Here is a 16,237-nt window from a genome sequence, read left to right on the forward strand (position 1 = left end):
AAGCACCAACATGTCTTAAAACATTATCCAAACTTGCTCCAATCGTCAAAACACCTCAACTAACGCCAAAATCATCAAATTAAATCGAATTCAAGCCTAAGTTCTTTTAAAACTTCTAAAACACACATTCGATCAAAAACCCGACCAAACGATGTCCGAATGACCTGAAATTTTGCACACATATCCCAAATGACACAATGAAGCTACAACAACTCTCGGAATTTCATTCCGACTCCCGGATCAAAATCTCACCTATCAACCGGAATTCGCCAAAATACTAACTTCGCTAATTCAAGCCTAATTCAACACCAGACCTCCAAAATTACTTCCGGCCCTGCTCCTAAGTTACAAATCACCTCCCGGAACTAACCGAACTGTCGAAATTCACATCTGAATCCTCTAACTCATAAGTCAATGTTCGGTTGACTTTTCCAACTTAAACCTTCTTAAAAGAGACTAAATGTCTCATTTCTTATCAAAATCGCTCCAAATAAATTCTAATGCACCCAATATCGATAATGAAACACGAGAAAGCAAAAAATGGGACGAACGAGACAGTAACTCATGAGACGACGGGTCGGATCGTCACAGATTTAATTGTGTATGTTTGTGCATGTAAAATCCCTTTATTATACCTTTTCAATAGTCTTTATCTTGTTCTTATTATTATTATTATGACACTATATTTCATGATGTATTAACTTATTTGTTATTTTTTTTAATGCAAGATGTCCTTGCTATTGTGATTAACGGAGGCCCTTCAACATATGCTGCAAATGGAAGAAGAATTCAAGAATTTATTATTATGGATAATCAGTAAGTATATATCTCCTGCTATTCTTATCCTCCATTTCTTCTGCTGCTCCTTCTCTTCCTACTCATCTTTGACCTCCTCTCCTCTTTCGACTGCTTCTACTGGTTATACTTCATACAACTGTCAAAACTTCAGTATTTTAACCACTTGTAGCATTTTAGTTTGAAATTTATTATTCAATGTGTTTGTCCAACATTCCATTTTTCATGAAACTTTAATATTTTATTTGAGCATCTTCTTTTCATGATTTACAGGAAAAAACCAACAAAATTTACACTGTGGGAAGATTTCATTGATCTTTATGGGAATAAACTTTTGAAACAACTTAATGAATACCCAGTTATTCTTGCTAGAAAAATTGGCAAATCATTATCAGGTATACTGCACATATATTTTCCCTTTTTCCTTTTCAAAATGAAACAATGAAATTAAACCTTAATATTAGAATGCACGCAGGAGGATCGTCGAACAAATTCAATGGACTTTCAAGCAAATTTAGTACAACAATCCAATTCAATCCTCCATATCCACAAGCTACTGAGTTGAAGTCATGGTACTATGCATTTATTTCTTTCTGAATATTGCATATCGACAAATATGTTGTTCATATAATGCATGAATGTGTACAAAAATAAATTTTTAGAATTTAACTTGCTTGTAGGGCCAAAATAATTGAACCAATGCTTAATGCATACACGACGAAGAGTACATCTTCATCATGCTCTGTTATGGTGGTTCCCTTTGAGGATGAAATCATAGCTATTTCCAATATTCAAGCGCAACCTCAGGTAAGAACGACAACAAATTATGTTATTCTACAAAAATTTAATTATTTTTTGTGATCACAAAAAAAGAAATCTGTTCCAATCTTGAATTTTCTAGGGACAAGTATTTTATGTCGAGGCTGAACTTTCTCTACCAAATGAGAACCAACGCTTTTGTGTGTTAGCTTGTTCGGACTGTAAGCAATTGTTCATGAGATCTTTCTCTCGGAGAACAATTTACTGTACAAATTGTCAGCGGTCCACATATCTCATTCCAAGGTATAAATGCTACTAGAATCTTCTCTGATGATCAAAGTTTACAAATTATTTTGTTATTTATTCATCTAACCAACTATTTGCTTTACATCAGAATAGATGTCAATTTGAAGTCACTGTTAGAGACAATAGCGGTTCTGCAACAACTATTATTTCTGACAAACCTGCAGAAAAAATGTTATTCCTCAACTCAGAAGAAATTTAAGACATCTACCATGTCAAGGTACATATTACATACCATTGTTAACTTCAAAAAGATACAGACAAGTATCATTGGCAAGATGACCCTCTTTTGATATATAACTAACTGATTTCGTCCTCCCAGAAACAACTTTTACCCTTTGCAGATGTGCAAAAGCAATTGCGCGGAAAAACATTCAAAATTCAAATGAAAAAATTGTTTACAAGAAGTCAGGATGCAATGCAGAAGTTATCCATTTTATCTTACATGAACAAGGAAAATGAGATCCACCAACAGTTTACCCCAACCATGATGAATGTTGTCAAAGAGAGCAAACGTAAAATTGAACGTCTTGGCTTAGAGGGAAGAGAAGCTCAAGATACAACCAAGCATAGCTTGAAAATGAAAACTCCTCATTTGAAAAAATAATTTTAAAGGTATTTGAACTTTTTAATTCAGTCATTCCTTTATCTGCTCATATTATAAATTTTGAGATCTAATTAATACAATAGTTTTAAAAAATATCCCAATACATGTATAGTTTCTACATACACCTGTTCTTACATCTTTTAGCATTGTTTAATTTTCTCTTGCAAAGTTTTAGCAATTTTAATTGATGTGCAGCATATTTACTTAGTTTTATTTGCTTTCTAATCTCAAATTAGAAGTGCGTAAAGTAATAACTCTAAAACATTCCAATTATTAGTTTTATGGATTGGTTCATCGAATTTTAATTTTATAACTTTTTTACTAAATGCTTTGTTTTGTTCAAGGTGACAAAAACGATATAGATAAAAATGAAATTGCAACCAAGAATTATGAAAGAAAGAAGTTTGATTTCGTGTAACCATCCATCTCTAGCTTCTAATATAAAGTTATAGTGTTTAAAATAGTGCCAGACTATTACTAGCACTAAGGCACCACAGTAATGTGATCTGATTTTTGTATCTCATAGATATATATATATGTGTGTGTGTGTGTGTGTATGTGTGTGTGTGATGGAAGAGTACTCGTGTATGGAAGTTTTTCTTGAGGACTCATATATTTTATAATTGAAAGCAGTTCTGTTGTTGATTTGGAGTGTTGTGGCAGACATTTACAGCTATTTTTTACCATTGTTGCACACATTTTTGTTGCTACTTCTAAATATTATTACAATAGACGCCTTTGATGTTATTTTGCGTTGTAGTTGAAGCCACTTTTTGCTGCTATTTTTGGATGCGATAAAAGTTATCTTGTTACTATTTTGGGATGCGGTTGAAGGCATTTTGCTGCTGTTTTTGGATGTTGCTAAAGCCAGTTTTGCTGTTGTGATATTAGGTGAGTTTACTTGATTACTATCTGTCTACGGTACTACCCTAGCTCTCATATTACTCAATTAACTCATTTTCCAAGTACTACATATTTTTTTCAAGTGTTAGATATACTATCGTGTCTCCATAAGAACATAATAACTTTGTCTTTAATTTTAATCTTAGAACTGCATCAGGCCATTCCTTCTTTTTAGAGGCAAAGATTGACTTATTAGTAATGGGGTAAGCATTCTTCATATGTATTTATTGAACATTTGAATTTATGGAATGACTTAAAGTTATCATTTAATTAATAGATAAAGCTGTACTTGTCACTTTTAACGTTGTCTTGCAGCTGACTCCTTTGTTTGTTGATTAATTTGGCTTTTTTGGTATTGTCAATATTGTTGTCCTTTTTAACTTTTGCTGATTAAAGTTCTCAGCTCATTACATGAAATTTCTTTTTCAAACAGGCACAATTACAACTATATGTGCAAAGATAGACAATATTTAAAAAGGTATGTAATTCACAGCTAAAATCTGCAAACATCTATTACACTTCCGTTTATCTGAATATATAGTTGTTACTAAAGAAGTTTTTTTTAAAGATATGAGGAAAGATTAACACATACTACCATTATCTCTTCTTTAAAGATGAGAGGGAAGCTTAATAACACATACTACGATTATCCTATATTTACATACCTGTTATTACTACCAAGCATGGGAACATATTACTCCACCAACATAGATACTGAAATCCAGGACGATGCAGAGAGAACATCTGAAATATTGTAAAAATAATTCTCATGGTTGTAATTGAACATTTGTGATTGAAACAATGTTGAAAATAAGGTATTGAAGGGCAACTGTGTTTGAAAGTTTTAAAAGGATTTATTGATTTTCACTGAAAATTTTAATAAGGGACTAGATTATGTCAGCTTTCGCTGTTGAAGTTTGTTGCATTTTTATATTGTCTTCCAAGTGTTTACATCTGGTAGAGAGACCATTACCAGATTTTTTTTTATAAAAAAAAATCAATTGCATTGCTATTGCCCTTAAACATAATACATTATGTTATATGGGTACTGAAACATGATCTTTTTCCTGTGATTTTGCAGATGTCAATGCAAATAGTTTTGTCGCACTGCAAAGGAGAAGAACAATTATAATATGGAGAAAAAATCATCTTTTATGAATAAATTGTACTTAAATGGATGTAAAATTTGTGCCACTTTCGTAGTAAAATGCATCTCATTTTGTCAAATATGTAAATAGATATATGCATATATGTGTATTCTCATGGATATGAATATTGTGCTACTTTCCAACGATGCCTCAATTTCCTGTCTCTTTTTGCAGTTTCATATTAACATAAAATCAATCAACAAATAATGGTTACAAACTTCATTATATTGGGCCCATGCATATCTAGTTTGTTTAAAAACTAATTCTCATTTTTATCGAGTTCCAAGCACTCTGAACATAGAAGGACCTAGTATTAATCTTCAACCAAATGGGCCTATCATGAGCATCATTAAGTCTAAGTTGAGTATCTATGATGTGATTTCTCATCATGTCATTGAATAAGTGGGGAGAAATTTATGAAGAGATCATAGAGAGGTCCAATTGTCATACAGAAAGAGATAGAGCCCCTTCCCACAATTCAAATATTAATGTTATCCTCTGACAGGATGGAGTTTTTAACTATATTGGTTTACAAAAATTGACTCCGAAAGGAATGCTCCGTCCTAAACCTTCACCATTGTTTTGTGGTAATTGTATACTGCAAAAATCGGAGAGCCCGATTTTATGATCATTATGATATTCTGCAGCCCATTTTCGAAATGCTCGAGTCCAGATTCGAGGCCCCACCTCGAGGGTTTCCATATGCTCGACCTCGGGTAGAGTAAATCAGTGGCTATGATGAACGAATGAGAGATTCCCAAGGCACGTGATTAAAGCTGACCAAGTCTATTAGGATAGTACAAGCCCGTACCGTGGCATTTAATGGTTGTACTAGCCGTATATCTTTGTAATAAATGCATTTGTACTATGTTGGGATTTCCCCTGGTATATAAAAGGGATCCTTGTCATTTTGTAACATACACAATATTATATACAACATTCAATACAAGAACAAGAACATTCTCTGCTCTCTAACTCAAACACATTCTCCCTTGATTATATTACTTATATTTATTGCTTACATTTATTATATTTCATTAACTGTTCTTCATTTATTGTTCATTATTTATAACCACCCGACCGGTCGTTTCATGAGTTACCGCTCTGTTTCCCCCATTTCTGCTTCTTTATACCTTGTTCAGCTGTATTATATGATATCGTGCTGGTTAGTTTGGGTTCCGAGTGGTCTTGTAGAGAAATGAGACATTTAGTCTCTTAAGTTGGCCTTTTAGTTGGAAAAGTCAACCGGATGATGACTTGTGAGTAAACGATCCCGGAATTTGGTTTTTATGATTTGGATAGCTTTGGGAGGTTATTTGGGACTTAGGAGCGTGATCAGAATGGGTTTTGGAGGTCCGGGATAGATTTAGGCTTGAATTGGCAAAATTGGAATTTTGGGGTTTCCAGTTGATAGTGGAAATTTTGATATAGGGGTCGGAATGGAATTCTGGAAGTTGGGGTGGGTCCGTCGTGTCATTTGTGATGTGTGTGCAAAATTTCAGGTCATTCAGACAAGGTTTGATAGGCTTTTTGATCTAATTTGGAATTCGAAAGTTTTTGGAATTCATAGGCTTGAATCCGATGATGATTTGATGTTTTGATGTTGTTTTGAGCGTTCCGAAAATTGGAACAAGTTTGAATGATGTTATGGTACGTGTTGGCATGTTTGGTTGAGGTCTCGAGGGCCTCGGGTGAGTCTCGGGTGGTTAATGGATCATATCCTTATTTTTTAGAAGTTGTAGATTTTCTTCAGTTCTGTTGAAGAGATGTTGAGTGAGGCTGGCTAGTTGCCCTTCGCGTTCGCGATGTTGGTCTCGCGTTCGCGAAGGTTGAGGTTGAGCATGCATCGCGAACGCGATGTAGGTCCTGCATTCGCGTAGAGTAGTTGGAGTGGCAGGGTCCCCAGGATTTTGTGCTTCGCGTTCGCGAGATTTTGACCGCGTTTGCGAAGAAGGAATTTTTGGCCTGGGCAGAATGTTTAAATAGTGGCTTTCGCGATTTTTGGTCTATTTCCACCATTGTTGAGCGATGTTGGAGCTTTTTGAGAAGGATTAAAGAGGGAATAGAAGGGAAACACTTGGAGGTAAGATTTTTGAACTCAATACTCGATTCTTTAATGATTTCTACCTAATTAGACATGAAATTTATGGGATTTAAAGCCAAAACTTGGGGAGTTAGGGCTTGAAATTAAAGACTTTGATTTAGGGATTTGAGGGGTCATTTGTGGTCGGATTTTGATGTATTTGATATGTATGAACTCGTGGGGGCGTAAGGATTCTAGTTTTGAGATTATTGTCGAAATCCGAGACGTGGGGCCGGGGGTCGGGTTTGGCCAATTTCGAGATTCTTGATGTAATTTGATTATTTTCGCATGGGCTTCGTTCACTTGGCATATATTGATGTTATGATTCTGTTTTTTGATAGTTGTTTTCTGATAGATTCAACAAGAGTTGGGGCCGAGTTGAGGGGCAAGGGCATCACAGAGTAGTATTTCACCCGGTTTGAGCTAAGTAACCATTGTAAATCTAGACCTGAGGGGATAAAACCCCGGAATTTCCGTACTGTTTTGATAAATGAGGTGACGCACATGCTAGGTGACGAGCGCGTGGGCGTGCACCCGTAGGGAGTGTGACTTGGTCCGTCCCGTGGCGACTATATAGTTGTATATTTTGGCATATTGTATATGATATCCACGTGTTTTAGAAATCTGTTTGTTAACTTGGACTGAATGCCATGTTTGGGGCCTTTGTGCCGACCTGTTTAGACCCTTAGGGGTATTTTTACTACTTTCCTCACTCTATTTGATTTGAAAGTATATCCTCAGTCATGTTTTACCTATTATTTGTTTTAAACCGGTTTCATCACTCTATTTCTTAATATATGAAAACTGTTTGGGCTGAGTTCCCTAATTTTCACTGATATGCCCGAGTGGCCGTGAGGTTAATGACTGAGAGAGGTTTAGGACCTAATGATGAGGATTACATATCTATTATGGATCGTGTTGCACGCTGTAGCGATATTATATATATGGAACAGGCTGCACGTCGCAGCGATATACATATGGATCGGGCTGCACACCTCAACGATATATATTGGATCGGGTTGTGCGCCGCTGTGATATGACACTTGGGCTGTAAGAGCCCATCCGGAGTCTGCACACCTCCAGTGAGCGTAGTCGACTATAAACTATGGATCGGGCTACACGCCGCAGCGATTACTATTATTATTATTATTATTAGTATTATTATTATTATTATTATTATTATTATGAGAAATCTATTGAGCCAGACTGCTGAATGTGAGTACTGATTGACGAGAGCGGAGTCACAAGTGACTGAGAGACTTGCCCGAGAGGCTATATTATGAGTGATACTTTGTCCGAGAGGCTTGTTTGTGACATTTTTATGTTTTCACTCTTCTTTTATACTGAGTCTCTTTTGAAAAGTGTTGAATAAATATTTTCAAAAGATTTTGAATTGAAACTGGAGTTTCACGAGATAATTGGCTATTAAATTGCAGATTTTGACTTGGTATTTCTGTTGAGACTTCTTATGTGATTTTAAATGCTCGTCACTGCACTCAGACTTTATTTACTTTAGTTACTTACTGAGTTGGCGTACTCACGTTACTCCCTGCACCTTGTGTGCAGATCCACGTGCCCGAGCATCAGAGTGAGAGCTTCCAGCACTCTCAGAGTCTATCTGGAGATCGCAAGGTAGCTGCACGGGGTTCGCAGCCCTGCCTTCCTCCTTCCTATCTTAGTATTGTGTTATTTCAGACTATCTGTATTATTCAGACAGTGTTTGGCTGTACTTAGAGGCTCATGACTAGTGACACCGGATTCAGACTGTGTTAGTATATTTTGTACTGGTTTCTGAACACTTCTGTTGATTTATATATTACATATGAAGAATTTGAGACTTAATCGGTTTTAGAAAATGATTTTTTATAAAAAGAATTCGATGTGGTAAATGTTGGTTTGGCTTGCCTAGTACTGTGATAGGCGCCATCACGACCGGGGTATTTGGGGTCGTGACATTATTGATCATAAAGAGCCTTCATCAAAGCTCTCAAAACTGTTAGTCCTTCATCGGCTGCCCATAGCTTAGTATCGAGCTCGACCTCGAGGCACCTTATAACCTGGCTCGAGGCCATGATTCTCAGTCACTCGGTTTGCTTAAACATACTGCTTTCGAGTTATTAGCTTATTTCCTAGTCTCATACTTAGCATCTGCTGCCTAACAACTAGCATAAAAACATATCACTTATTTTTAGAACCACAAAATCAAATCTAATTATAATTACCATTTTCAAGGTAAACAGTGCGCCCACCGTGGGGCTAAAAATAATAGTGATTGTTTTCTTGCTGGTTTACTACATAATGCAAGTTATCTTTTACGCTTTTTCTTGTCCAAGAATCTTTGATTTTAGGTCAAAAATGTCTAACTCAGTGAATGCATATGAAAATAACGGTCTTGAAGACCATGGAGAAAATGGTGTGGATGTTCCAGGCATCGGTGTACCACCGCGAAACCCTAAAGACGCGCCAGAGCCAATCCCCGCGGATGTGGTCTCACACGATACCTAACACGTCGATATAAGCTCTCACACTAACATGAGTATACGCCAAGGAGACCAATAAGAAGCTCAGAAAACCCCAGCTCGGGAGGAACAAGAGGTTAACCTTCACGTTATTTTTGAAATGTTAGAGGCACAATAGCTGGCAATTGCTCAACTGCAAAGCCACCAGAAAACTCCAAGCACAGCAGCACTAGAAATGGCTCCTCGAGCTGAACAGGTACCGGAAAGATAGAGTAACAACGGTTCGACAACTGACCTTGCTATTATGAAGATGCTCGAGGACCTCACAAATAGGATTGAATCGGGCGAAAAAATGATAAAAGTTAACGACAAGAAGGTGGAGACCTTCAATTCAAGGGTCAACCAGATACCGAGTGCACCCCCGATCCTAAAGGGTGTTGATTCAAAGAAATTCGTACAAAATCCATTCCCGTCAAATGCCGCTCCAAATACCATCCCGAAAAAATTCAGAATGCCCGATCTTCCAAACTACAACGGAACCTCAGACCCCAACGAGCACTTCACTGCCAACAATTGTGCGGTGAAGGGCAACGACCTAAAGGACGACGAGATCGAATCCGTCCTACTAAAAAAGTCTAGGGAAACACTCTCGAAAGTGGCCATGATGTGGTACCACAACCTAGCTCCAAATTCAATAGACTTGTTTGCCATGCTGGCAGATTCTTTCATAAAGGCACATGCCGGTGCCATCAAGGTGGCTACAAGGAAATCCGACGTCTTCAAAATCAAACAAAGAGAAAACGAGATGCTACGGGAATTCATATCTCACTTCCAAATGAAATGAATGGAATTACCACCAGTCTCCGATGACTGGGTAGTACATGCCTTCACCCAAGGCTTGAACGAACGAAGCTCAATGGCTTCGAAGCAGCTAAAGTAGAATTTGGTTGAATATCCCGATGTGACTTGGTCGGATGTCCATAACCGGTACCCGTCAAAAATTAGGGTCGAGGATGACCAACTGGGAGCCCCCTCGAGCTCGGTATATCCAAGAAGACTCCTGGCAAAGGAGCCAAAGCCAAACAAGAAAAGGTACCAACCTTACACCGAAGATAGGAGAAATGCCCCAAGGCGTAAGATACCCCAAAATGATCGAAGGAAAAATCGACGTTAGAATCCTCGAGGACTCGTGAGCAGATACGGATTCGATAGACACACAGGACCGATGGAGGCACCCTGCTTGTCGGAATACAAATTCAGCGTTGACGTTTCAGACATCGTATCTACCATTAGTAAAATCAGAGACACCAGGTGGCCAAGACCTGTACTATCAGACCCATCGTAGAGGAACCCCAATTTAGTGTGTGAATTCCACGGCACACACGGTCATAGGACCGAAGATTGCATACATCTTCGAGAAGAAGTAGCTTGGCTACTCAGTAAAGGGCACCTCCAGGAGTTCCTTAGTGATCGGGCCAAAAATCAGTTCCGGGAGAGAGAGGCGAACAGGAAGAATGAAACAGATGAACCGCAACATGTCATCGACATGATTGTTGGAGGGATTGACATCCCGCAAGAACCCATTATCAAAAGAACAAAAATATCCACCACCAGGGAGAAGCAAACTCGGGGTTACATACCCGAGGATGCTCTCACATTCAACGACGAGGACATTGAGACATTGTCTCAGCTTCATAACGATGCACTGGTAATCTGTTTTCTTGTGAATACATTTCAAATTAAACGTGTACTTGTGGATCCAAGTAGCTCGTCCAACATTATCAAGTCGAGGGTGGTGGATCAACTCGGACTGCTTGACCATCCCGCCTCTCGAGTCCTCAACGTATTCAACATGGCAAGTGAAACAACGAAAGGGGAAATAACCTCCCCGGTCAACGTGGCCGGCACAATCCAAAATATAGAATTCCATGTCATCTAAGGAGACATGAGGTACAACGCCTTTCTTGGTAGGCCATGGATACACTGCATGAGAGCAGTACCATCAACCCTTCCTCAAATGATGAAGTTTCTGACGAAGGACGGAATAAAAACCGTGTATGGGGAACAACATACAGCGAGGGAAATGTTCGCGGTGCATGATGTGGCACCAACGTCAACGCCTCCCACATCGAAGGAGTCAAAGTATAAGCAAACAGTGAAGTAGCAGTCACGAGACACATTCTTGGCTACACCCGAATAAAACAAGCAAAGGACTGTGCCGTGTCCCAAAAGCAAACGTTCGAAGCATATTAAAGTTCCATCACCACTAAGGTATAACTATCTCCCTTTTTATTTACATCTTACACTAACCTTTGTGTAGAGGCACGACCAGAACAGTCGAAGCGCTGTCCAGCTCGAAGACCTTAAGGTTTCAAAGCATATGTTGCACTCTTTTCCTTCGATCAGGTTTTATCCCAAGAAGGGTTTTACCGACAAGTTTTTTAATGAGGCAACATCTATATGCTACTAATGGAAAATTTCACAAGTGTTCGAGGCTTCTCTTCAATCAACCTCGAACACTGGGGGGGATCCCCTCGAAAGATCACCTTCTCGAAGAAGTCCAGATGAGCCAAAAAGGGTCTCAATAGGAAAATGATGTATCGGTCCAAACGGTCAAATGAACCGTGTCTGCATAGAATAATTGAGCCCTTAATGGAAAAAACATGTATACTTGTGCCAAGCAATCAAATAATATTTCCTCCTCCATCGAAACGCTTTACGCTTTAAAGAAGTCTGATGCTTTCGCAAGAAATGGCTCCAAAGCCAAAAACATCCCGAACACTCGGGGACTGTCATCAAAAACTCGAAGCCATATAACCTCCGGGTCATAAACTTCGAACTCATAAGCCCTCAATGAGGTAGTACCAAGTTTACAAAAAAATGGCTCTAGAGCCAAAAAACTTTCGACGCCTCGGGGACTATCGTCGACTATCATCCCGCCGGGCTATCAGAAACTCAAGGCCGTAAGACCCCAAACGGGTAACCTCGAGTCTGAAAGCCCCCCGTGCGGCAATACTAGAAAATGTAATACCTCCACAAGGCATTATCAACAATATAAGACCTCTATAAGTCAACACCAAAACTGTAAGATCTTAAGCAAGGCATGGATCATACTTGTACCAAGTAACTTATCTGTAAGACCTCAAGCAAGGCATGAACCATACTTGTACCAAGTAACTCATCTGTAAAACCTCAAGCAAGGCATGAACCATACTTGTATCAAGTAACTTATCTATAAGACCTCAAGTAAGGCATGATAAAATTTGTAAGACCTTACAAAAGGCATAATCCTGATCTTAAAGTTAAGGATATATACCCGAACTTATAAGACCCTTAAAAAGGCAAACCCTCGATATAGACGCCGAAACTACTCCACTAAGGGACTAAAAGGCTCCGGCCAAATACAATGACGACGGTCACAAGGCTGTACCAGCCAAACTCACGCGACTCGGGGACGCCCAAATGTCGCTATAAAATTAGAGGCCTCAAATTACTTTGAAAATACTTCGAATAGAACCAGTTAATCAGGCTACCCTTGTCATAAGCAAAAGAGCTTTGATCATATCAGCTCCAAACAATAGGCTTCAAAACAATTCAACTATAGAGCAAAACCTCCCGAGGTGCTCATATATCGTTACACAACTGCTCACAATCGAGGTTTTGATCTAGCCATCGAAGAGTCGGGCGAACACAAAAAAAGTCTTTAACGATAAAAAATAAGGCCTACACTAATAGGTCGTACCGACCCAATGCATAAGAGCCACTACCGCCAGCCTACACTAAGAGGTCGTACTAACCTAATGCGTAAGAGCCACTGTTGCTAGCCTACACTAAGAGGTCGTACCGACCCAATACGTAAGAGCCACTATCACTAGCCTACACTAAAAGGTCATACCGATCCAATGCGTAAGAGCCACTGTCGTCAGCCTACACTAAGAGGTCATAGCGACCCAATGTGTAAGAGCCACTATTTCCAACCTACACTAAGAGGTCGTACCGACCCAATACATAAGAGCCACAGTCGCCAGCCTATATTAAGAGGTCATACCGACCTAGTGCGTAAAAGACTACGAGCTGGCCCAATAAGCCTCAGGGCCGATAGGCAAACCAAAGGGGTTTTCTCAAAATCTAGTTCACCTGGCCAATCATCGACGAACCTATAAATTCGAAACAAAGAAAGACATACACAAGCAGAGGGGAATGCATGAGAGATGAAACCAAAAGGTTTTCTTTTATACGCATACGCGAAAAAAATACAAAAAACACCATTTGTAAAGTTCTCTAAGAACATTGTATAAAGAATCAAAAAGAAAGGGCCTAGTCTATTTTCCCCTCGGGGACTGCGGCCCCATCAGCCTCTTCCTCATTATCTTCGACATCGGACAAGAGGAATTTGGCGTCGTATTAATGTGCCTTGGCCTGTGTTATCTCTTCCAAGAGATCGAAGCACCTAGCGTAAATCTCTTCAAGGGTTTCCCTCCAAGTACACCGGGCATATTCATTGCTTCTGCTTTGTCAATCAGAAGCCCCTCTCAACTCAGCTTGAGCTTCGGCAGCTTCTTTTAAATAGACGGCCACTTTCTTGTCGGCCTTAGCCCGAATGTCTTCAGCTTCAGCCCGGGCATCTACGACCTCCGCCTTCATCTCCAGAAGGTCGAACTCGAGCCTTGCAATCCTTCTCGTATAAACCGAGCCATTTTCACGGGCGTTCCTGAGCTGCACCTTGAGTGCAGAAACCTTGGCCAGAGCATTCTTCTTGGCCGCAACATGGACATCTATCTGAGCCCTTAGCTCGTTACACTCATGCTTGGCCTGGCCAACCTCGCCCCAAAGGCATTCAAAATCCTCTGCCTTGCCCTGAAACTGAGGTATCAAAATATTAGTCCCTGAGGATAGAAGAAGGAACATGCATTCCGCGGAGCAAAAGCTACCTATTTCTCAAGATGGCTTTCATAGTTCAGGCTTCAATTCGCCTCGTACCGAAGGTGCCTCAATTCTTTTGATCTTTCATCACAAAGAAACCTGAGGGATCTCTCCCCATCCAAGGCTTTCCTTAACTAGGCTTCATAGTGGTGCATCTCGGACTTGAGCTTGTCAAAGGCCTATGAAAAAGAAGCTCAATGAGAAAACGAAAATGTATAATCAGAAGATCAACGAAATCGACTAAGGCTCACCACAAACAAAGCCGTTGAGCCTCCTCAAAGGTTGAGCGTGCACCTACTAGCCTGGCCTCACCGGCCCCAATTGAACCATTCTCGGTGGGGACATGGTCGCTCGAGATCCCTCTTGATTTAGGCGGCCCCTGGTCTTGAACATCCCTCGAAGTACCTTCGATGGGAGGTGATGACGGCTACTGAACACCCGTATCCCTCGAAGTACCTTTAGCGGGAAATGAAGACGGCGGCAAGAAAAGAACCACTTTTCCAAGGCTAGAAGCCTCAGATGCCGCAGGATCAGTGGATGCATCTTCTTTGATCCTTCGAGAAGGGCTTGCCTCACTACAAGAATCCTCGTCCTTTGAGGACTCCTTCCGTTTATTATAAGTCCTCGACCGCAAAGCCGACGATTTTTCCTCCTCCCCGAGTGGGCACGACCTCATCTCAGAAAAATCTCTAATGCCTAGTACGCATTTAAGAAAGTACATTTCAAAGAAAGCAAGCCACACACCATGCACCGTGATGTTTTGTCCCATCTACCCTTGGCCATATCTCGCCACTTAAGCTCGTCGTAAGTCAAGCAAGTTGCCAGTTTCTGAGACCAATCCGCCAGGTCGGGAACCTCGTGTGGCATCCAATGGATTGCTGCAAAAAAGAGAAGAAAAAGAAAGCATCCTTACAGAGTCCACCTTCACCATAGGCAAAAATAATAAGAACACAAGTGTACCACTTACGTGTGAAATTCCACTTCTTAGGAAAGGGAAGGAACTCTGTGGGGACAATATCGATAGTCCTTACTCAGACAAAATGACTCATCCACCCTCGGTCCCCATCTTCTTCATTGTTGGCAACAAAGGGCCGAGTGGATCAACGTCACAGAGTAATCAGGCCTCGATGATGCAAGGGCCGGTACAGTCTAAAAAGATGACTAAGGGTGAACTCGAGCCTGGCTTTATCTGCAAAATACCTTATCATCAGCATTATCCTCTAAAACGATGGGTGAACCTGTGCCAAGGTAATCCGACACCTCCTAAAAAGTCCGAGAACGACTCTATCAAGGGGGCCAAATGTAAAGGGGAACGTATATACATTCAAAAACCCCTCGACATGAGCCATGATACTCTCTTCCAGGGAAGGTACCTGCAGTACCACTTTTTCTCCCCATCCGCAGTCTTTTCTAACTATCTCGAGGTGCTCCTCCCCTATAGAGGAAATAAACCTCTGTGCATGCTCCCGATGGCCCTGAAAATTCGGAGGTCTCTCAAATGCAAAGTCCCTCCTCATGATAAAGCACCTCGAGGTTAGCTCACCAGGCACCGGCGGTGTACCACCAACCGAGCGTGAAGCGGAGGCGGAACTATCCTCTCCTTGGTGAACGGGTTTGGATGTAGCAGCCATGGCAACAATAAAATAAGAAAAAGGAAGGTAAAGGCTTGGGCAAAAGCTCTTGAAATGGTAAGATAACTAGCACAAAAAAGATCTCTATAAGAGGGATAGTTACTCAAAGTAGCGGAGTCCTCAAACAAGTAATAAGAAAATGAATATATAGAGCAAGCAGCAACTGTTCGCCTATCTTGAAAGCCAATTGATTCTGACCATGTTAGTGCCATTTTGGGGAAGTGTACTGGTGGGACCACCCCGGTCGCTTCACAACCGTGTCGCATAAATGATACTATCACACAGCGCTCGGGAGCCATCGAGACCCCGAGGATTTCTACTATTATAAGCATCGATTCTAAAAAGCTATCGACCTAATCTCGAGATGGTGCTCGATCTCGAGGGTTTCGATTATTCCAATTACGGGCTCCGAAGAGCCAACATCAAATTTCAAAGGCCAACTCCTCGTGAACGCTGAAATATAAAGAATTCAAAGACTAGAAGTAGAAATATTTTCTTACACTACCAAAAATATATTTACAAGGGGCGTCTTTACAAGACTTTTTCCCCCGAGAAATGCATACACAAAAAATAATGGAAGACGACGTGGATCTATTCTTCACCACCACTACTCTCTGGATCATCTC

General features: G+C 40.3%; 2 long non-coding RNA genes across 4 annotated transcripts; both read left to right on the forward strand.

Moving 5' to 3' along the window:
* Nucleotides 1-748: 748 nt before the first annotated feature.
* LOC104210910 (uncharacterized) lies at nt 749-1,362 on the forward strand. Its single transcript, XR_011401450.1, has 3 exons — nt 749-816; nt 1,069-1,190; nt 1,271-1,362. It is a non-coding gene; the product is annotated as an uncharacterized lncRNA (long non-coding RNA).
* A 350-nt stretch (nt 1,363-1,712) lies between these two features.
* On the forward strand, nt 1,713-4,594 carry LOC104210909 (uncharacterized). Of its 3 annotated transcripts, none has more exons than XR_706999.1 (7): nt 1,713-1,857; nt 1,949-2,077; nt 2,180-2,472; nt 3,225-3,355; nt 3,514-3,570; nt 3,801-3,845; nt 4,449-4,594. It is a non-coding gene; the product is annotated as an uncharacterized lncRNA (long non-coding RNA). The 3 variants fall into 3 exon arrangements; XR_707000.1 differs by having other exon boundaries at nt 3,525-3,570; XR_706997.1 differs by lacking the exon at nt 3,514-3,570.
* The last annotated feature ends 11,643 nt before the right edge of the window (nt 4,595-16,237 follow it).

This window comes from Nicotiana sylvestris, chromosome 8 (genome assembly GCF_000393655.2).
Source record: "Nicotiana sylvestris chromosome 8, ASM39365v2, whole genome shotgun sequence".
Classification (NCBI taxonomy): Eukaryota; Viridiplantae; Streptophyta; class Magnoliopsida; order Solanales; family Solanaceae; genus Nicotiana; species Nicotiana sylvestris.